Here is a 22,892-nt window from a genome sequence, read left to right on the forward strand (position 1 = left end):
TCATTAAATATATTTTCAGGTATTCCTTAAAGCTATTTTTTAATTGTGCACCATATACCGTTCAATTGAATATATATGAAAAGGAAAAATAAATAATTTCTAGGCTACTAAGAAACTTTCCTTTAAAGATCTAGATGTGGAGGAGTCCTCCTACTAAAGGTGAAGGGTAGATAGCCTCAGTTTCAATTTCTCTAATTACCTATACATTTTCTCCTCACCTTCAATAGCACTGTGCTAAATAGACTTTTAAGAGGAAACGAGTAAGCATAATCTGCAGTTATTTTCTTCCCATACCTTCCATGATATGCATGCCTATTGTCCTGCTCCCACATTTGTGTGGTACACTGAAAAGTCCTAGGAACTTGCTCTGCCACAGTGGGAGAAGTTTAAGACCACACTGATTGTATCTGGAATGTGGTCACCCCTTGTCTGCTTAAATGGGATGCTTTCACTCTGTTCTCTTTGTCATAAACATTTACTCCAATCTCTTGATTTTTTTAAAATTTTATAACTTAAAATTACCCAATAAAAGTTGTTATTCACTATCATTTTCAGATTCTCATGTATAGCTGCCTACACTTTAAAATATTTACATGAATATAAAATACTCTTGACTTCTCTTTTTTTATATTTCCTGTTCGTCCTTGAGCAGTGTTTCTCCTAGACATTCTTCTACTGCTCAGTTTCATAAATGCAACCTTACTGTTACCTCTGGAATGTTTTGCACACATTTTCTTTAAACATTTTATCCACTGCAGCCAGTACTCCAGTAGGTGCCTGTTCAGTAAAGATTCTATTTTCATTTCTGGTACTATCATATCAATATCTATATAATATGTACAAGTAAAAGGTCTTGTAGGGGATCAAAATTAGCCACCTCAAAATGTGTTTCTTTGGCTTGATTATTTTTAAGAACAAAAGACTTTGAAAGAAACTTTGACCTTCCCTCTCACTGCCTAAAAGGATTTACGATAGAAGGCCTGTTCCAGGAAGGAGCTAATACCATAAGATAACATTGTCTATAGCCAGCCCAGCAAACACTTGTTTAAGAAACATTTACATTTTCATCTCCACGTAAATTGCCTTCCCCCCTTTAGAAGCCCCAAACTACTCCTTCCAACATCCTCCTTTGTCTTTAGCTGAAAGTTGTATTTAAGATGGCAGCTTCAGCCATTCTGGTGAGTTGTTCAATTTTCCTAGGTTTCTCCCATGTATGTTATGAAGCTTTGTTTGATTTTCCCCTGTTATTCTGTCTCATTTCAATTAAATTTGTAGACCAGCCAGAAGGTCCTAGAGGGTAGAAGAATTGTCTTCCTCCTCTAGAGTCTAAATGTGTATGATTGGCATCTCAGAGTGGATGATAAAGAGAATGGGACAGAAACAATATTTGAAGAGTTAACAACTGAGGATGTTCAAAAAATGATGAATATCATGACCAACAGATTCAGGAACCTTGGTAATGTCAACTAGGATAAATACAAAGTATATCACATCTACCCACATCATAGTCAGAATGCTGAAAACCAAATACAAGAAGAAAACTTTACAAGCAGCCAAGGTTAAAAGACACAATAACTTTACAGCAGCAACAGAAAGACTGGTGGTTTTTCTTAACAGAAAATTTGAAGGTGGTAGAGACTGGAATGATGTCTTTAGAGTACTGAAAATGACAACAAAAATAACAGCAACAACAGCAACACCTGCACATTTACCAACCTAGAATTTTGTGCCTAGCAAAATAGCTCTCAAAAGTAAGGGGCTGGGCCCGTGGCATAGTGGTTAAGTTCAACATGCTCCACTTTGGCAGCCTGGGTTCGCAGGTTCAGATCCCAGGCATGGATATACACCACCCATGAAGCCATGTTGTGGTGGTGACCTATATATACAAAATAGAGAAAGTTAGGAGCACATCTTAGCTCAAGGGCACTCCTCCTCCTGGAAAAAGAGGAAGATTGGCAACAGATGTTAGCTCAGGGCTGATCTTCCACATGCCCTCCCCCCCCAAAAATGGTACAAGTGAATGAAGACATTAATAAAGAAAAAGCAAAAAACTAAATTTTTTTTTTGCCAATAAACTTACATTACGAGAGAGTGTAGAAAGTTCTTCAAGATTGATTCAGTAATTCCAGATGGGAACACAGAATTGCAGGGAAGAGCTTGTAGCAGCAATAATAACAATGTCTCATGGGGTTTTTAAAATATATTGAAGTAAAATTTATGACAAAATAATGGGAAAGATGGAATGGGAAAAATGGAGTTAAACTATGTTTAGTTGTGCTACAATAAGTGAAGGATGGAGTCTGTAGAATAACCAATGAAATATTTATATAAGGTGTATACATTAAAAATTAAAGTGAAAAGATATACAATACTAAAGTTAAGAAACAAGGAATACAGGGGCTGGCCCGATAGCATAACAGTTAAGTTTGCATGCTCTGCTTCAGTGGCCCAGGGTTTTCAGGTTTGGATCCCAGGCTGGACCTAGCACCACTTGTCAAGCCACACTGTGGCAGCATCCCACATAAAATAGAGGAAGATTGGCACCTATTTTAACTCAGGGTCAATCTTCCTCACAAAAAAAAAAAAAAAAGAAGAGAAATACAGCAGCAAAGAACAGATGAGACATAAAAGAAGACTAAAATAGGAAATGGTAGATTTAACCCAACTATTTTAGTAATTTATACTCAATGCAAATGCACTTAATCCTTTAATTAAAAGCTAAAGTTTGTCATACCAGATACAAGACATTCAAATTCTGTTTATAGCATAAGTACTTTAAAATTAAGGACATAATTCGTTAGAAAGTAAAAAGCTGAAAATCCTAACCAAAAGAAAATTTAAATGTCTATGTTAATATCACACAAAGTAGACTTAAATGCAAGAAGTATTAGAAATACAAAGGGACATTTCATAAAGATGAAAAAAGGCCACTCGACAGGAAATATAGTAATAATATGCATTACAAACATACTTTTCACAAAGGGAACATGGGAAAAAGGGAAATAAATCACAAACATAATTAGATATTTTAATACACTTCATTTAGATAGTGGTAGAACAAAATGAGAAATCAGTAAGAATCATGTCAAGTGCAGTGTATTTCAAGAATGCAAGTTTGTTTTTCCATTTGTTAAAATCATCACATTAACAGAATAAAGAAAAAAAACCAAATAGCCACTAAAACAAATAAAGAAAAAAAGATGTGATATAATTCGACACATATTCTGATAAAACACCCAGTAATCTAGGATTAGAAGCAAATTTTTCCAAGCTTATAAAAAGTATTGACAAATAACCTATTGGTATCTTACAATTAATGGTTAATTATCAAACTTGTTCTCCTCAAAACAGACAAAAGCCAAGGATGTGCTTTCATTCACTCTTTGGTTCATCATTATAAGGGAATTCCTAACCAGTGTAATAAAACAAAATAAAGATTTAAAAGGCATAAAGATTTTGTGCAACTGACATGATTAATGTAAAATCCAAGAGAATCTATAAAATAAATGAGTATTCATAAATGAATTAAATGAGATTGCTAGATCATAAAAATCAATAAATTTCAACATACTAGCAACATATAATTAAAAATGCAATTTAAAATTCCATTTAAAATAGCCTCAAATATATCAATTGTCAAAGAAGAGTCAAATATTTTCACATCATGCTGCTGACAGAAATGTACAAAGCCTTAAACGCACTTGTATATCATATTTTGTTAAGATGTCAAATTCTCCCCAAACTATTACATTGATTCAACACAATCCTAACCAACTTTAACAGCTTTATTTTTGTGAAAATTTACAAAATTATTTTAAAACTTATATTTGATTAAATTTGATTTAGAATAACCTAGACAATCTTGAAGAAGATCCAAGTTGGAAAGTTTATTGAACCAGATTTCAAAACTTACTATCACACTACATTAATGAAGAGGGCGTGATTTTGGTCTAAGTACAAAGAGATCAATAGAATCAAATAGGTTGCTCAGAAATGCATACATACGTCAATTATTTTTTGACAAAGATCCAAGGAAAAATCACAGAGGATGTTAGTAAAAATGATGTTCAAATAAGATTAAGGAAAAACAAAACAAAACAAAGCAGATAAAAGTGACCTTATATTTAAAAGAAGATCATATCCCTAATGATATTAAATCTGGATATGTATTTTCAAAACGTGTTTGCTGCTAAAATGTTAAGAAGCCACTCACATGTTCTGGAAGCATAATACAATTTTCAATTTTGAAAATATGTTTTCATGATTCAGTAGTCTATTAAAATATTCCTACAAAAACCTAGCACAGACATTTTATTCCTTCCCTGAAGAAACATGGCCTCCCTGGTTTCTTTAGTTCCTTTCTCACAGAATTCAAAACAAAAATGTTACTTATAAATATAGTTAGAATGATGAAAGTAGAGGAACAGTATCTGCTTACCTAAAACCTTGTTGCAGGAGGTCATCTAGAGGACATGAAAGCAGGTTCACCTGTGAGCTGGATCAACCAATCCTGGGACCCTGGCTACTGGACGCTCCTTACCTGCCTCCCGCGTCCTGGGAATGTAAGCTCCTCCCACCATTCCCGCAGGGGAGCCTCTTCAAGGAGCAGCCTTCAGAGAGCACGTGTTATTGAGACCATCTGGACTACATTCGTGACTGAACCCCGTCTAGACCTCTATGTAAACTATAAGATTCTGGCGTGCAATGCGGAGATCTACGCATCTTGCGGCTGTTGAAGACAGGCTTGGAGGTAAGTTTGTTCCCTTGCTTATTAAAACCGCCTCCTACCAATCCGGAGTGACCTGTCTCTTTCTTGGTCTCTCCCTGCCCTTCACGTAAGGGGGCTTGTTTCAGATTTTACCCTGAACTCCCCAGGTTGTGAACCAACAAATCTGTCCCCTCCAAGAATCAAAATAGTTTTTGAAATGTTTCTGTTCTTACCTTATTTATAAAAGCAGTTGTGAGATTTCCTGAAATGTTTACTTATAAAATGCAACTTATTCGAAATATTTTTAATTATAGGTGGGAAATATTTTTTTGCCTTACTTTGATGTTTCAGATAAGTGTTTTTGAGTGGAAATTTATAAGGATTGAATTATATGTTGAAATTTACTTGCATTTTAACAATTCTTATTAGCAGATTGAGTAAAATATATTGGGAAAAAAAGAGTGAACACTTTATCTTAAATAATCATTTAAAATTATAACATATCGAATAGCTAACATCCTATCTTGTTGATAATAACGGTGGCATAATAGATTCCTGCATTTTCATATCTAATTCAAGTGTTTATACCTTTTCTAAATTATTTCAGCAGGTCAATTTGTTGGTGTCCTGCTGTAATATAGACTTATTTATCTTCTTTTTTAATATATGCACTTACAGCTATAAATTTTCGTCTAAGCACTAATTTAGCTGCATAACACAAGTTTTGGTATGTGTGTGTTCATTTTTCATCTAAAAGTGTTCTCTAATTTTTTCGTGGGATTTTTTCATTGACTCATTGCTTGTTTGGGAATGTGTTATGTAATTACCACATAGTTTTGATTTTTAATTTTTTTCTGTTTGTCATTTCTAATTTCATCCCATGTGGTGTGAGAATATACATTGCGTTGTTCCAATGCTTTTAAATTAATCAGAACTTGTTTTACAGCCTAGGATTTGGTCTATTCTGGATGTGATCCATGTGTACTTGAGAATCTCTATTCTGCTGTTTTTGGGTGGAATATTTTATTGATGCCTGTTCCAGTTTATAGTTTATAGTTAGAATGTATAGTGTTGGTAGGGTCTTCCATTTCTTTATCTTCTGCCTAGTTGTCCAATCAACTATTGAAAATTGGACATTAAAATCAACTATTAATGTTGGGTTGTCTGTCTCCCTGAATTCTGCCATGTATTTTGTATTTCCCTCAATTTTTACTTCATATACTTAGAAAAACTATATTCTTTAGTACCAAAGACAACCTCCCTTCCCTTTATTTTAAGGCATCTGTTACAATTTTTAATGATCCTCTTTATCTCTAATAGCTTTTTTGTTTTAAATCTACTTTGTCTGATAGCAGTATAGCCATTCCAGCTTTCTTAAGGTTTTTGTTTGCATGATATATTTTACCATCCTTTTATTTTCAACCTATGGGTATAATGAATGTGAAGTGTGTCTCCTGTCACAGCATATAATAGGATCTTGGTTTTTTTTTATACAGACTGACAATCTCTGCCTTTTAACTGGAGAGATTAACCAATTCACGTTTAAGGATACTGTTTATATAGTTGGATTTACATTTGCCATTTTACTGTGTGTCTCTATATGTCTCACGTCTTTTTTCTTTTCCCTTTACTGTTCTCTTTTGCTTTAAATGAACATTTTCTAGTATATCATTTTAATTCCTTTAAAGATTTTTTAACTATATTAATCTTATTTGTTTTCCTAACGGTTGTTCTGGGGCTTACCACACATTTTATCAGAATCTACTTCAGATTTAAACTAGTTTAATTCTAGTTCACATAAAAACTTTTCTCATATATAGCTTTATTTCCCCAGCCCAAATTCCATGCTATTATTGTTATACATAGCACATCTATATATGATACAAATCCAAAATACATTGTTGGAAATATTACTTGATACAATTTTATGTCTTTTAAAGAAGATAATCAAAGAAAGCAGAGTGTATATATAGAGAGAGGGAGAATTTGTTATGTTAACCTTCTTATTTACCATTTCTAGTTCTCTTCATTTGTTCCTGTGGATTTGAGTTACTGTCCAGTGTCGTTTCCTTACTCCAGTGCAGCTTTGTTCCCACTCATGTGTATTCAAATTACCATCTGAGTTACTTGCTTTCAGCCTGAAGAATGTCCCTTAGTATTTCCTGTAAAGTACTGAGCAAGTAATTAATTCTCTCAGTATTAGCATGTTTCGAAATGTCTTTGCTTTGCCTTCATTTTTGAAAGATAGTTTTGCTGGATGTAAGCCTCTGCACAGACAGGTTTTCTTTGAGCGTTAAATACATCACCCTACAACTTTTGGCCTCCATTGTTTCTGATGGTAAATCAGTTGGTAAATTTACCAGAATTCTCTTACGTATAATGAGGGTATTTCTTTTACTACTTTCAAGCTTTCTTCTGTCTTTTAACATTTAAAAAGTGTTATTTAGACCTCAGGAGGGCTCCTAGCTGTCTCTTTCCCTGCTTCTCTCTCAGGTGGACGCTCTTGCGTTACAAGTAGAGCCTTATGCAGGCACATCAGCCTCTGGTCCCCTCGGGTAGCCTTTCCTAGCATGAACTTCTACCTTACAAGCAGTCTGGGGCCAGGGCAGTTGGGGGCACGCTATTCTGTTCTCCCATGCCTCATGTTCTCTTCTGCTCTGCCTTATGATGGGGTGCTTAGTGGAGGAAGCAAACTTTTAGCTGCTCTTGCCTGGAAAAAACCTGTGCAACATGAAGCTGACGGCAATGAGGAATGCTGGCAGCCTCCCCTCCAGGAGAAACAACAGCCTTTGGGAGCTGGAGGAAAGACAGCCTCAATTTTCTTGATTAAATATTTCTTCCCTTGCTGTGTTCCCTTAGGATAATTTCCGGACACTTTAAATAGCTCTTTTTAAATACTTTTCGCTGATTATGATTATGTCACTGGAGAGACATTCCACAGTTCTTCATAGCGCCAGTGAGGAACTGGTCCGTCCTAAAATTTCTAATTGAAGCTACCTTGAAAGATTTCTAGTGCTGGGAAAAACATGATACCTGATGAAGAGTATATACAAATGTGTTTAAGAAACTAGAGATTATTTAAAATATTTCTCTTAATGAAGGCAAGTTACATATTTTAAGTGATACAATTTCTAATTGAATAATGATAAAGTCTCATTCGGTTGCTCTATTAGTTTTCTGTTGCGACTGTAACAAATTACCACAAACATGGTGGTTTAGAGCAACACAGATGTGTTACCTTATTATCAGGAGCTCAGCTGAGCTGGAAGAGAGGGCTGAACCGCCAGGCGTGGGGGTAGCTGATTAAGGCAACAAGCCAAGAATGAAAGACTTAGGTCTTTAACCTCTTACTATGATGGAATAAGCAAGAGGCTAAAACCAGAAATAACACCAACTTGCCCTGTCCCCTTTCCCGTAGAATCTTGCATCAACTGAGAGTCAGAAGAATCAGTGTGGATGGGGGTGGGGGGTGATCTCTGTTGCGGGAGCCCTGAACAAAAGAGTTCAGAAGTTTTATGGACTCTGGGGTCAGGGGAGGGGTAGGGGTGGGCTAGAAGTGGGAGAGTACTGGATACTGAGTTACAGTGGGAAAAAACATCTTCAGGATTTTCCCTCCTCCCTCACGTAAGAAGGCCTTGGCAGAGGCGTCTGAAGAGGACTTTTGCTCAAGGTTTCAAAGAAAGAGACCCAGGAATGAAGGCATTTGAAGTAGGAACACAGATATGTGAAAGAGCACAACCAGTCAAGAGGGACTGAGTCCTTAACTGCAGCTCCTTTCAGAGACCGCAATGCACTGGCTGTGCACAAAATCTGTTGTGAGGGAAGAGCTTTCCCCATGAGGCCTGCCAGGTAAAACCTTTGTAATTGCCTATCATCAGTCCTGAAAAATCACATACAGGTTTTTAACCCGTGCCGGAATCCTCACTTATCTTCTGTAGATCTGAAGACCAAAATTGGTTTCACTGGCCTAAGATCAAAGAGTCATTTGGGTTGTGTTCCTTTTAAAAGACTTTGGAAATAATGTTTCCTTTTCCGGCTTCTAGAGGCCACCCACATTCCTAGACTCATGACTCCTCCTTCCAGCTGCAAAGTCAGCCAGGGTGGGTCAAGCCTTTCTCACAGTGCATCACTCTGACCTTGCTTCCATCATCACATCCTTCTCTGATTCTGACTCTTTTGTTTCCTTCTTCTACTTTAAGGATACTTGTGATTATAATTGGCCCACCTGGATCATCCTAATCTCCCTGTTTTAAAGTCAGCTGATTAGTAACCTTAATTACATCTACAACCTCAATTTCCCTTTGCCGAGTACTTTCACCTATTCATAGATTCCTGGGATCAGGATGTAAAAATCTTGGCGGCATCTCCACAAGATGGTGCCATCTTGGATATCCTGCTTATGATAGTTGCGTATCTCAAAAACCATTTAACTGGCTCTCATAATCCTTCAAAATTATGAACCTAGCCAAATCACTTACTTAAATTACCTATATGATCACCCACATGAGGTTTCTGTTCTTTATTGGTGTTTCACATAAATATTCAAATTAAGGAACTGTCATAAGTTATCACAGGATATTATCTCACATCCTGTCATTCTCTCCTCCTACTCCTAAATTGCACCTCTCTGTGAACAGATCTTTAGACTTTCTTTTTTTTCAAATAAATGCTTTGTTTCTTTATGCTTGTGATGCTGCTGACCAACAATCTATTTCCCACCTTTTTTTTTTTTTTTTTTTACAGACTGGTGCCTGAGTTAACATCTGTTGCCAATCTTCTTTTTTGTCATCTTCTTCTTCTCCCCAGAGCCCCCCAGTACACAGTTGTATATTCTTGTTGGAGGTCCTTCTGGTTGTGCTGTGTGGGATGCTGTCTCAGCATGGCCTGATGAGTGGTGCCGTGTACATGCCCAGGATCTGAACTGGTGAAACCCTGGGCCGCCTAAGCAGAGAGCTAACTTAACAACTCGGCCACGGGGTGGTCCCTAGACTTTCTTGTTGGTTACTCAATATTCTCAAAGCTCCATCTCTAATTCCATCTCAACATGGTTACTATCTAGTATATCCTAAGAAATTATGTCAAAACTCGCTCCACTATAGTCTCAGATTGTATGAAGCACTGCTTATTTAGCAGGATTATGAAAAGACATTCCTCCAGAAAGGAACATACACAAATTCTGTGTGTGTGTGTGTGTGTGTTGGGGGGGGCGGTGGCTGATAACTGTATAAAATAAATAATCAGCACCCTGACTTAGAGGAAATGGATAAAGACAAATAAGTTATCTGTGTTCGTTGTGTTGTTTGGGGCATTCACTTATTTTTCCTTCTGATGCCCATGGGGTCTCTAGAGATCTCCCTCTTTCATTCCTGACACTGGTAATGTTGTGTTGTCTTCTCCCTCTTTCCCTTTCTTTCTCTCTCCATGTCCGTCTGTGTCTCTCTTTTTGTCTCTCACTTCAGTCCTGCTAGAAGTTTATTAATTCTATTAATATTTTCAACTAAATACGATTTTGGTTCCTTGAGATTTCTCTATTGTTTTTCTGTTTCCAATTTTATTAATTCTTACTCCCATCTGTATTATTTCCTTCTTCTTTTTTGCTTTGCATTTAAAGATTTTATTTTCCTTTTTTCTCTCCAAAACCCCCTGGTACATAGTTGTATATTTTTAGCTGTGGGTCCTTCTAGTTGTGGCATGTGGGATGCCACCTCAGCATGGCTTGATGAGTGGTGCCATGTCTGTGCCCAGGATCTGAACTGGTGAAATCCAGGCTGCCAAAGCGGAGCGTGAGAACTTAACCACTCAGCCATGGGGTGGGCCCCTGTTTTGCATTTAAATTTTCTATTTTTGTTTTTCTAGTTTCTTAAGTTGGAAGCTTAAATCATTAATTTGAAAGAGTTCTTTTTTCCATTTTGTATATATATATATATATATGATATGTAATTAATACTATACATTTATATCTAAACACTGCTTTAATGGCACCTCACAACTTTTGGCTTTCAGTTTGATCCATACAAGTGTTTTACTATTTTCAAAATATTTTTGTTATGTTAAAAATATTTTTCTGTTATTGGTTTTGAGGTCCATTTTACTATGTTTAAAGAACATCCTTTGTATGATATCATTTATTTTAAATTTTTTCTGATTTTTTAATAGACTAGTATATGGTCTATGTTTGTGAATGTTCCAGATGCACTTAAAAAGAATATGTATTCTACTGTCGTTGGATGTAGTATTCTGTAAACGTCATTAAGTGAAGTTGGTTGATAATCTTTTTCAGATTTTCTTTATCTTTGTTGATTGTCTGCCTACTCACTCCATCAATTACAGAGATATGCGTACTGAAATCTCCAACTATAATTTTGGATTTATCTACATCCTGCGTTAGTCATTTCCATTTTTTCTTCATGTACTTCGAAGCTTTTTTGCTAAATGCGTAAATATTTAGCTTTATTGTGTGTTTTTGGTGAAATGATTGCTTTCTCGTTATGTAATGTCTCTTTTATCCCTGATGCCAGTTGCTTGTTTCTAAGTCTGTTGTTACTGATACTAATATTGCCACTCCAGTTTTCCAATGAGTGGTTTTGTATGGTCTCCATTTTTCATCTTCTTAAGTTTTCTGTATAACATATTTCTTTTTAAACTGTGTTTCTAGTAGATAGCATGTCATCAAGTCTGCAGTCTCTGCAACCATTTAATTGGTATGTTTGGGTCATTTATATAAAATGTAATTATCCATATGATTATATTAAAATGTAACATTTTGCTTTGATGTTAGTATGCTTTTGGTGCTTTCTTTCCCTGTAGTTTTTAAGCTGCATTTTGCATCATTGAGAATTTTTATTCCATATCTAATATTGATTTACACTTCAACTTATATTTTTAATAAATCTTGGTCTGTCTTTAAGTAATTTTCTACTATGTATTGTGAAGTGCAAGAAACTTGCAACAGCATAATCCCTCCCTCCTAGGATCTGTGTTATTGTCATCCCATGCATCTGACAGGATGGATGTAGACCGGTAATACAAAAACTGTCTAAATAACTTAACATTTCTTTACAAAATAGTACATTAAACATATCAATATAATTGGCTACATCTTCGTTAATAGTCTATTATATAAATGGATTCAATTCTGTTGTAATTTTTGCCCCAAATCAGGATTAATATGTCATATTTTATTAAACATTACAAATAATTTTTATAAGAAATATGTGCTCTCATTTGAAACATAGCAATTAAGAATGTTGGTAATGTGGGTTTGATTTGCCTTTTCATTAGCACATATAATTTCAAAAACTAAGGGGAGACTAAGTCCATTTAAATAAAGGAGGAGTTCTGTGTTCCTAAGTGGTTTAAATCTATTAGAAATGAAAATTTGAGATCATAATATGGCTACTTTTTGTCAGCAATTTGGGACTGGAGCCTGAGACCTGAGGAGCCCCTGCTTCCAGGAATTGTACTTGAGGACCAGACGGACTTCCTTGATGCTTCCTATAATTATAAAATTAGCTTGAAAACTTCAGAAGTTTTATTCTTTTTCTTCAAATTACGACACTTGATTTTGTTGAAGTATTTTCTCATTTGAATTTGAATTTCTTTTCATAATTTTTTCATATTACCAATTATGTGTCTATAGACATATTAATAACACCCCAGCAAAGCCTTTTGCACATTTTTCTCATTTTTTTCTTTAAGCAACATTTAATCATTCTAACGATATCCATTAATTGGTTTTCATTGAAAAAAGAATATTATAGTGTAGATAAAATCAGGTAAAATATTGAAAACAAAATTAATGTAGAAATAACATATCAGAAATAATTGTAACTCATGACCACTTATTATTTATACAAGTTCACTCTAGAAACTGCATTTTTTTGAGTAGATACTACAAGTGGGCACAATGGGGTTTTATCATTAATATTTGCTAATGCTCAATTTATTAGTCTGATGTATATTTTAATCAATGTTTTTACTTAATAATAATTCATAAAGTTCCAATTTATCATTTTATTCATTTAATACTTGTCTTAAATATTCAATAAAATTTTATTTTAAAATTATGGATAAGTCCTTTGTCCAAAAATCCTGTCAAGATGTTTTATATATAGGCACATAATTACAAAACTTTGACAATGTAAGTTTTAAAATGCAAAAGAGGACTAAATTTTTTTTTTTAAATCTCTGCAAGTTATTATAATCCAGTTATGATGTACTATTTTCCAGGGGCTGTAATCAGGAGTGACGAAAAAATTTATCTGTGGAGATTTTATAAATATTTTCTAACTCAGTTGACTAGAAAGGAAAAGTAACACTGTGGTAAAGTAGTCTTCAACCATTTGCACAATAGAATGAGGGAAAAGAAATATTCCATGAAGACAATAGGCAGAGTTGTATTGAAATGAACATTTCACCAGTTGCAAATGCACGGCCCAGTGAGCTTAGAGAGAATGGTCGCTAACAAAGACTATCTTAGTCACACAATGGGGACGCAAGAGAATGAGAGAGACATTATACTACTGTGAACATATGGTGCTATGCAGGGGAAATTGGAGTTTATGTCAGTCAAAGATGTAATATTTCTCTTAGCTAAAAGTTCTCAACGGGTGCTAAGAAAGTAGAGACGTGAGAGTTGATATCAGAATTCCATATGTAGAATTCTCAATCGTGTGTAAATTTGTGTATATTTTCACTCCATTGTGTGAGTATGTGTGTGTGTTTCCATGAGCCATGATGTAAATTTGCTAATTATCAATGTTAGTTGACTGTCTAGTTTTGCTAAATATTATACACACATGTAAATCTGTTAATTTAAATATTTTTAAAGATTTCTTTCAAATTATTTTTATAAGCCTATTTTAAAAATATGATTGCATGATATTTTATAAGAAATGTAGTTGCGTAAATTTACCAGTTTGAGTTCTTAGGTCATACATATATTTTAATAGCAGCATAGCACAATAGACTGAAATAGTCTGCTAAGCTTTCTATCTATCTGAGAAAACAAGACCAATTGCTTGCATAGGACATCTTCCAGTTTGGGAGCGGGTTCACACAATAGGCAAAATTGTAGCTCAGTAGTATGTTGCTGAATGGAAAATCAGATTGAGGGAATTACAGTGATTTAATGGATCTTTCTCTGTTCTGATGAATTACTCTTCTTTATTTGAGAAGTTTATTTCAGCCTAAGTAACTGAGATTGATGATGATCCACGATCAGCCATCTGTTCTCACTTGCCATTACCACAGCATCCTAAATTACTTTGAACATTTTTCAAAACATCTTACAGTGTTCATGTTTTAGCTTATATTCCAGGTTGCATACTATCTAAAATCATGTAGAGTTCCTGTGTTCCATCAATGAAACATCACAAAAAAATAGTAACTTCCATCACATTTATTCTGCAGATATTACCAAATATTTGGAAAATATTAAGATTGATTCTGTGATAAATCAACCATGAGTTATTCACTCAAACGGTTTAGAGAAATTAGGGGTACTATAACGTGATCTTTGCGTAAGTATAACACATGAAATATGTGAAAATACAAATAAGTTAAATATATGCGTATATATATCTATACATACATGTATGCATTTATTGATTTATCTCCAATTCCTGTAACAAATTACCACTGACTTAGTGGCTTAAAACAATATAAATTTGTTATCGTAGAGCTCTGGGAATTGTAACATGAGTCTCACTTGGCCGAAGTCAACGCATCAGCAACGTTGTATTCCTTCCTGGGAGGCTGTAGGAGAGAACCCATTTCCTTGCCTTTTCCAGCTTCTAGAGGCCACCTGCATCCCTTGACTTGGGGCCCTTTTTTTTCCATCTTCAAAGTCAGGAATGGGAGGCAGAGTCTTTCTCATGCTGCTCTCTCTCTGGTTCTCTGCTAGTACGAAAGATTCTTTGCTTTTTAAGGACTCATGATAGATTGGGCTCACCTGGGAATATCCATGATACTCTTCCATCTCTAGGATTTAAGCTTAATTATTTCTGCACAGTCCCTTTTGACATGTAAGTTAACATATTCAACAATTCTGAGCATGAGAGTATGGATATCTTTTGGGGCCATTATTCTTTTTAAATATCACATGGAATATGAGACATATCTAACAATATCCAAACTGATTTGACTCAAAATTTGAGAAATTAGAAGTGATTTCTTTAGGCCTAAGATGAGTCATGCAATCAATATTGTCAACTTAATATTAAGTAAGCTTATACTTACTGGCTATATATAAAAAGGATTAACTATAAAAGAAAACATTCTTAAATTTTCTTCATTAAAACTGAGAATTTTGGTCACCAAAAAACATTATTATGTGCCTGAAAAAGCAAGCAAAGGCTTATATCCAGATTACATAATGTGTACCTACAAATCAATGATAAACGATCAGAGAACTTAGCAGGAAAATAAAAACCAAAACATTTGAATGCTCACTTGACAAAGAATAAATACAAAATACCTATAAGCATCCATAATGGTTCCCAATATTATTAGTCACAAGGAAAATGTAAATTAAAACCTCAATGCTGTACACCGACCACAGGGCTAAAATATAAAGAAAAAAAATGATAATTCTGACTTTGACAAAGGTGTGGCGTGATTGGGACTTTGATATGCTGCTTCTGGAAGTGTGAATTGGTGGAACCACTTTGGAAAACTATATAGCAGTTTAGACCAATGCTAAATATATGCCTTCCTTATGACCCATTCACCTGCCTCCTAGAATATATATGTAACAGAAACAAGCACCTGTGTCTGCCAAAGACATAGAGAAGAAAGTTTGTAATTTATTTTAATACTTAATTTATAATAGCCTCAAAAGTAAAACAACCAAATTTCCATCAACACTAAGATGAATAGTGATATAGTTATACAATGAAATGTTAAACTCAATTAAAACAAAAAAACTACTGCCTGCAACAACATGGATCGATCCACATGAAAATAGAAGAGCAAAAAAGATCTACACAAAACAGTACACTGTGTGTGATTGTACCTACGTGAAGTTCAAAAACAAGCATAAATCTCTGGTGATCGAAGTCAGAATAGCAATTACTTCCACAGGTGGCTTACGCTGGCATGTGACATGAGAGAAGATTTTGTGCTGTTGAAATGTCATATATTCTGATCTGGGTGGTGGTTACTTAAAGATATTTATAAAATCTTATCAAACTGTTTAATACATTTAACATCAGTGCATTTTACTCTATGCATATGATATTTCACTGAAAAACGTAATCACCTAGAGTGGCGTGTGTTTGTCTTTTTGTTTAATGGTAATTTCTGGGGCCACCTTGCAGAGAATCTGATTCAGTTAGTCAAGTTTGGATACAAAGTCTGAGAGTTTTTCGGAAAGTCTCCAGGTGATTCCAGACCACAGTTTAGATAGAGAACCACTCTTATAAGGATTATTGGAGGATTCAGATGTAAACAGGCGGCCTGAGGTCTAGATTACCAGCAGATCGGCTAGGGGAGCAAAAATGATAGACAGATAGTTAGATAGATCGGGAGCAAGTAATGCGAGCTGAAGGGAGAAAGGCACTTTGAAACCCCCAGCAACCCCAGAAGTGGGATTATGGCTGGTGACAATAGCCCACAACATGGATAGGTCCAGGCCCTCTGTGGGGGCTACTAGGCTAGATGCTTTCCAGGTGCTGTTGGAATGGGCTGTCGTGTCCAGCACGTGGAAGATCATAGGCATGTATGTTCAGCCTCTCAGGGGCTGCTTTCCCCTGGTTTTCTGGGTGTTGGATCCTAAAATGGCACAATCAGAGAAAGAACAAACATCCTTAAAGGACAAGTGCATGTAGAACTAAGATCTTAAATCCCAGCAGTTTTCTCCCCTCCCTCACATGCTTCTTTGCAGCCATAGGTTCCAGCCTCGGTCATCCCAGCCAAGGGAGACGTCTCCAACCCCAACCTCCTGCAAGCATTCAGTCTCTATTCCCTGGGATGAGAATTGGCAAATTCTCTAAAGAAAAAGTGTTGCCCTCTCACTCCTCAAGATGTCTGCTGCTCAACTCCTTGACTCTTTTTAAAAAGAAACCCATTGTCATCAAACAGTCACATTATATGCTGTTTCCAGCTTTTATTGTAGTGTGAGAGTTAGCCTGGTTTAAACTATCTATCACAGCCCGGAGCAAAAGTGGACAAGCCTGTATTCTTGACATAAGAAAGTACAATGCTACTGGTGTTTTGACACCCTTCCCAAACAAGGCAAAGATACTGGAACACTGTGATTTTTTTCTTCCTACTCATATGTTATAATAATCCATTTTATTAGATAGATATAGAACGTTACATAAGACATTATTGCTGTTGTATGAAGTCAATGATAGGTATATTTACTGACATAATTTCTATTTTAAATAGTTCTCTTTTCATTTCAAATCTCTCTTAACCATCTGGGATAATTTTCTCTCTGCCTTCTGTATTTCCATAAATACAGATATGCTGTTGGTGAATTCTCACCTTATCTTTGTTTGAAACGCTTCTTACCTTTTATTCTGTTTGAAGAATGCTTTCTTTGGTAGGGAATCTATGCTAGTATTTTTTTTTACTAAGAAAAATATGATTATATTGACTCTAGCTTTCATTGTTTCTCATAAGAAATCAGATTTCAATGGAATTGTTATTTATTTGAAAGTGATCCAACTACCCTGTCCTAATTTCTACATTTTCAACTTGTCTTTGATTTTTGAGCAGTTTTTCCTAGTTTATGTATATTCGCTGCCTAGTATTTTAGGGCTTCTTAAAACTGTAACTGTGTTCTTTATACCTTTTTATATTTCCATAATTTAGGCTACATTGTATTTATTTTTCAACACTATCTTCCAGTTAGCCAATCCTCGGCTATTTCTTTTCTTCCCGCCTCCTGGGGTTTTTTTTGCATATTTTTCTTTAGTTGAAGAATAACGGCAAAATAAATGAATTTAAATGTATAGTGCATGAGAAATGTTTACATATGTGTGCATCTGGGTAGCCACCACCTAATAAAGATATGTAACATTTATAACATCTCAGTAGATTCCTTTATGCAGCTTCCCAGTCAATATTATACCAAAGATAACCGTTAATAATTTTATATTAGTAATTAAAAATGTTTCACCGTTTCATGAACTCATATAAGCTCCCAGTCCAAAACTGAGAAACCTGGCCCTCACTATCCACCATCCATTCACTTAATTGTTCAATTCTGGGATGCAGGTATAGTGTTGTCAGAATTGTTAACCAGTACCTCTATTGTACACAAGCGTATCAAACAAACTACCCTGTTTATGTACAGTTTAATTTGCCTTTACTTTTATAGACTCCATTTATTTCCAAAGTTACTTAGGTCAACCTTTTTTTCCTCCCAGCCTCTTCAAGTGAAGTGGTTTCATACATGCATATTGAAAGTTAAAATAAGGTAAATTGTTTTTCTCATTGTGTATTCCGTCCTGTAACTATGACCTACAAAATGATTTCTTTTAATTTACATACATTAAGGCTCACTCTGTGTGCTGTAAAGTTCTATGGGCATTGACGTATGCTTAGTGTCATATATCCGCAGTTACAATATCATACAGAATGGTTTCAACTTCCCTAAAATTCCCCTGTACATTAGCAACTCAACCCTCCCTGCCCCCAGAACCCATGGCAACCACTCATCTTTTTACTATTTCTATAGCTTTGCCTTTTCTAGAATGTCAGGTAAATGTAATCACACAGTACATAGCCTTTTAGGATTGCTTGGTTCACTTAGCAATATACATTATTTTGTATATTGATTCATCCATGTCTTTGCAGAGCTTCATAGCACCTGCTTTTTTATTGTTGAATAGTATCCCAGTGTATGGATGTACCAGTTTTTGTTTTTGCTTTTTTATCCATTCACTTATTGAAGGACATCTTGGTTTCTTCTACTTTTAGATGATTGTAAATAAAGCTACTATAAACATTCACATGCAGCTTTTTTGTGTTGATGTAAGTTTTCAAATCAGTTGAGCCAATACCTAGAGGTGCAACTAATGGATCATGTATTTGGCTTTGTAAGAAACTGCTCAATTGTCCTCTGAAGTGGCTGTACCATTTTGCATTCTCAGCAAGGAATGCGAGTTCCGGTTGCTCCACATCCTTGTCAGCAATTGGTAGTGCAGTTTTGATTTTTTTTGTCATTTTAACAGGCATGTAAGGGTATGCCTTTGTTGCTTTAATTTGCAGTTCCCTAGTGACAAATTGTGTTGAACCTCTTTTCATATCCTTATTTAGCATTTGTGTATTATCTTTTAGAATGGGCTGTTAAGATTTTTTCCCATTTTTAATTGTTTTTTTTATATTGTTGAGTTTTAACAGTTCTTTATAAATTTTGGATACAAGTCCTTTAAAATATATGTGTTCTGCAAATATTTTCTTCAAGTCTTTGGTTAATTCTTTGGTTTTTACTATAAACATAATTTTAATATTCTATTCTTTGTTTCTTAAAATTCCACATTAAAATAAATTGTGGGTATATTTTTGTTTCTTTTGTTGGTGTTCTTTTGATTCAGAAAGCTGAATTTCAGCAGTTATGGAAATTCATGAGTATTTCTTCACTCTTTAAAATTATTTCTCCTTTCTGTTTTACCTGCTGTGTAGTTGTGGAATAATGGAACTTTTATTATTCCATTATTGTAACTTATAGAGTTATCCTCTAAGTTGAAAGCTTTTCACTCCTTTTATTCTATTTGGTAAAAGATGTGTTTAATCTCATCTCTCAAAGTATCTCTTTTTCTAGCATCTGTTATCTTTGTGTATACCATCTTCTTTGTGTGAATGCAGTAACTGCTTTTTTATTCTGAAGATATTAATTATTATATTGAGTTATATTCTCTCTATATCATCTCTATTTCTGCGTACTTATTTTCAATTGTATATTAGCTTTTCATGTTTGATTGAAGCTTAGCTCAAATAAACAATTGTCTTAATTACTTTTGAAAGGATGTGAAATGTTTATTTGAAATTCTGTGTTTTGTTTGGGTTTCAAAAAGAAACTATTGATAACTTTAATCAAAAAGATGCAAAGATACTCCACCTTTTTTGTAGCTTTTACCTTGGCTGTGATTGACAATTCTGATTCTATCTACTATACACTACTGGGATATCTTTTTTCAGGGCCATTTTTAATTGGCTTTTATTTGTTGCATTTACATTCTTGATCAATATGCCATTGTTATGCACCTATCCTTATTATGTGATCCGTGCATAACATTTAGCTTGCCTTTAATATGCTAAGATGATTTCTTGATCAACAAGGTAGCTAATCACCTTCTAAAAAGTGTACGTGCTTCTGGTTAAGAAGATGGAGGAGGAGGAGAAACAGAAGGACAAGAGGGAGAAAGAGAACAACAGAAGACGAAGGGAGAAAAGCCCGAAGAGGGCAAGGAGCAGGAGAAGAAATACACAGAAATAGAATGAAAGAAGAAGCAGAAGGAAAGAACTAGTGATCAGGCAGAGAAACATTTCGTATGGAAATTAGCTCCTTAATACAGACCGTCATTATGATGAAAATGTATCTGTTCACCATACATTCAATATCACAAAAAACTTGACTAAGAAATAATCAATTCAGTTGCTCCTTTATTAACACAATATTTTTACAAAAAGTAATGAAAAAGATTTATAATTAAATTTTAAATGATTTTACTTTGGAGCATTTTATTAACACATTCTAAATTCTTCATCTTTTTAGAGATGAACACTATTTTTTATTACTTAAATATATTTACTTTGTAATTGCTTTGTGGGTGGAATTATTGAAACCTCGCCAAGCCAGGCACTATTTTAAAATGTGCAATAGCTGACAAATTTGGTAAATTTATAGATTTAGAAAAATAATTCAGATACAAAGTTAATATTCAGGGAAACCAGAATGTGAAAAAATGGATGATCACTATACAGGTTTATTTTTCCTGTTTTCAGACATCTAACAAATTTTCTCATAAAATGTTTAGTCTCACATAGACATACACATATTAAGAATAGTTCAACTTGTGAAATATAAATCTTTCTTGTAGACATCAAAATTAAAAGTTTTTTATAGAATATTTTGTGGACAAATCCACATTAATATATTCCTTTCATTTCATTATAATTTCTTATATTAGCACTCTTATAACCTACACAAAATTTTAAAAGGAAGCCCTTTTTAGCTACAATATTCTACTTATATATGTTAATTAGGTTAGTCAACTATTTCATCCAAACTTCAAGAAATATGCTGATAATATTGCTAAAAATATATTTAATAAATTAAAATATTAAATAAATACAAATTGCTGAAATATATTACCTGGAAAGCATTAACATAATTTCAAAAATTATATACTAATAATTTTTAAAAAGTAATTTGGTAATATTTAACTTTAAAAACTTGTATTAGAAAAGTGTTTTGAGTAAAATCATCAAATTTCATATAAAAGATATGATTGCCAGGCTAACCTAATTCAATTTGAAATAGAAAAGATGCTATGGTAAGTTATTTTACATATTGCTAATTTAAAAATCAACTCTTTCAAACTTCAGTGTGGCTTTGTAATATTAAAAAGGTTTGCATATTGAAAAGATGGTATTAATAATCAAATCTGGAAATACTTTGATAAGATTAGAATTCTATCCTCCCACACACAGCAAACAAATAAAACTGTAAGACATTTTTGAGAGCGTGAAGCCAAGATGGGCAAGAGAAAATCAGAAAGATAATGAACCAATTCATGATATTCTAAGTTTGGGGAAGATTATAAGAAATCTGCCCTCATCCTTCCCATTCTTTAAATCCAGTGCTACTACTTGGAAACCTATTATAACTTCCTACAATCAATTGTTTACCCTTTCCTGCATTTTCACCATTTCTTTTAAGAACATTATTAAACACATTACTCTGCATCTGTTATAATAATATTTTAGGTTTTCTACCATATTTACTAGATGGGTTTTCCTCCTAAAGAAACAAGCACCTATGTATAAGACATAGAAAAATATGATACTGTTTTTCTCTGAAAATTACTATATCTAAAAATACTAACAATAAAACAGGGTATGTCTCAATATTGTAATATATACCTTTTTTTACAATGACAGATGCTCTGTGAGTCATGACTCGTGATCTAGTTAAAATTTTCGTGATCTGTGACCAGGAATTAAGAGTAACCAATAAGAGATGAGAAACTTAGCACAAGAAGGCTGCGTTATTATAGAAAGCCCATTCAGATTGGAGCTAGCAATAGTCACTCATAAAACTTGGATATATCTAAAGTGGTCTATTGTACTGGATTTCTTTCAGGTATACATTTTGGGAGAATTATCAACAATTATAGCATAAGCAAGAGAGAGCATTAGCATTCTTGGAATCAAGCCATGTGAACAGCAGTTCACTTGTTTTACAGAATTCTAAAGTGAGGCAAGTCCATCATTTTTAACATGTGACGATTTTCTATCCAAAAGAAAAAAGACTGCTTTGAATTAATCCAGACTGAGAAAAAATATCTAAAAGTAGAAAGCATAAAGAAACAGATCCACATTCAAAAATAAAAATAAATAAATAAGTAATTAGGAATTTGCAAAAGTAAAACAGAACTTTGCAGTTTTATTTGTAAGGTGATGAGATTTTAAGTATTATTCTTTAAAAATTACCATAAACAATGTAGCAATGTACAATAGTTTTTTTAAGTGAGGGGATTAGTGTCAAATTCAATTTTTAAATTATTATATTACCGTATCAATGGAAATATGACAATTGGCCTTTATTTGGGCAAAAACATTAGTAAGATAGTAAATCAGGGATTGTGGCAATAATATATGAGGGTCTTATTTTTCACAGCGCTATACTGCCAGATTCAGTCTTGGATGGAAATGGATGTTCCATTTGATTCCGTAATTATTGACTTGGCCATGAACTTGCTACTCACTGACAATAGTTATGAATGATTGCCCAACTGTTGCTGGCAGGTAGTGAGGCTGCAAATTGAGCAATAGTTTCAATTTTCTATTGAAGATTCTGGAGTGAATGAAGTAAAATTGGTAGTGTTGGCATTTGGAGGTTTACTTATAATAACTATACAGATTTGGCCATGTACATGCAATTGTTTATATGTCTATAACTGAATACTGCTAATTAGCATTATAAAGTGAGCATACTACTTCAAAGTTG

General features: G+C 34.2%; 1 long non-coding RNA gene across 1 annotated transcript in view; it reads left to right on the forward strand.

The window, feature by feature from the left end:
- Positions 1 to 4,588: 4,588 nt before the first annotated feature.
- Positions 4,589 to 22,892, forward strand: part of LOC139044952 (uncharacterized) — a 309,642-nt gene continuing 291,338 nt past the window's right edge. Inside the window, exon 1 of the long non-coding RNA XR_011502430.1 lies at positions 4,589 to 4,750. This is a non-coding gene — a long non-coding RNA (uncharacterized lncRNA). The remainder of the gene's footprint in view (positions 4,751 to 22,892) is intronic.

The sequence above is a fragment of the Equus asinus genome, chromosome 3, assembly GCF_041296235.1.
Source record: "Equus asinus isolate D_3611 breed Donkey chromosome 3, EquAss-T2T_v2, whole genome shotgun sequence".
Taxonomy (NCBI): Eukaryota; Metazoa; Chordata; class Mammalia; order Perissodactyla; family Equidae; genus Equus; species Equus asinus.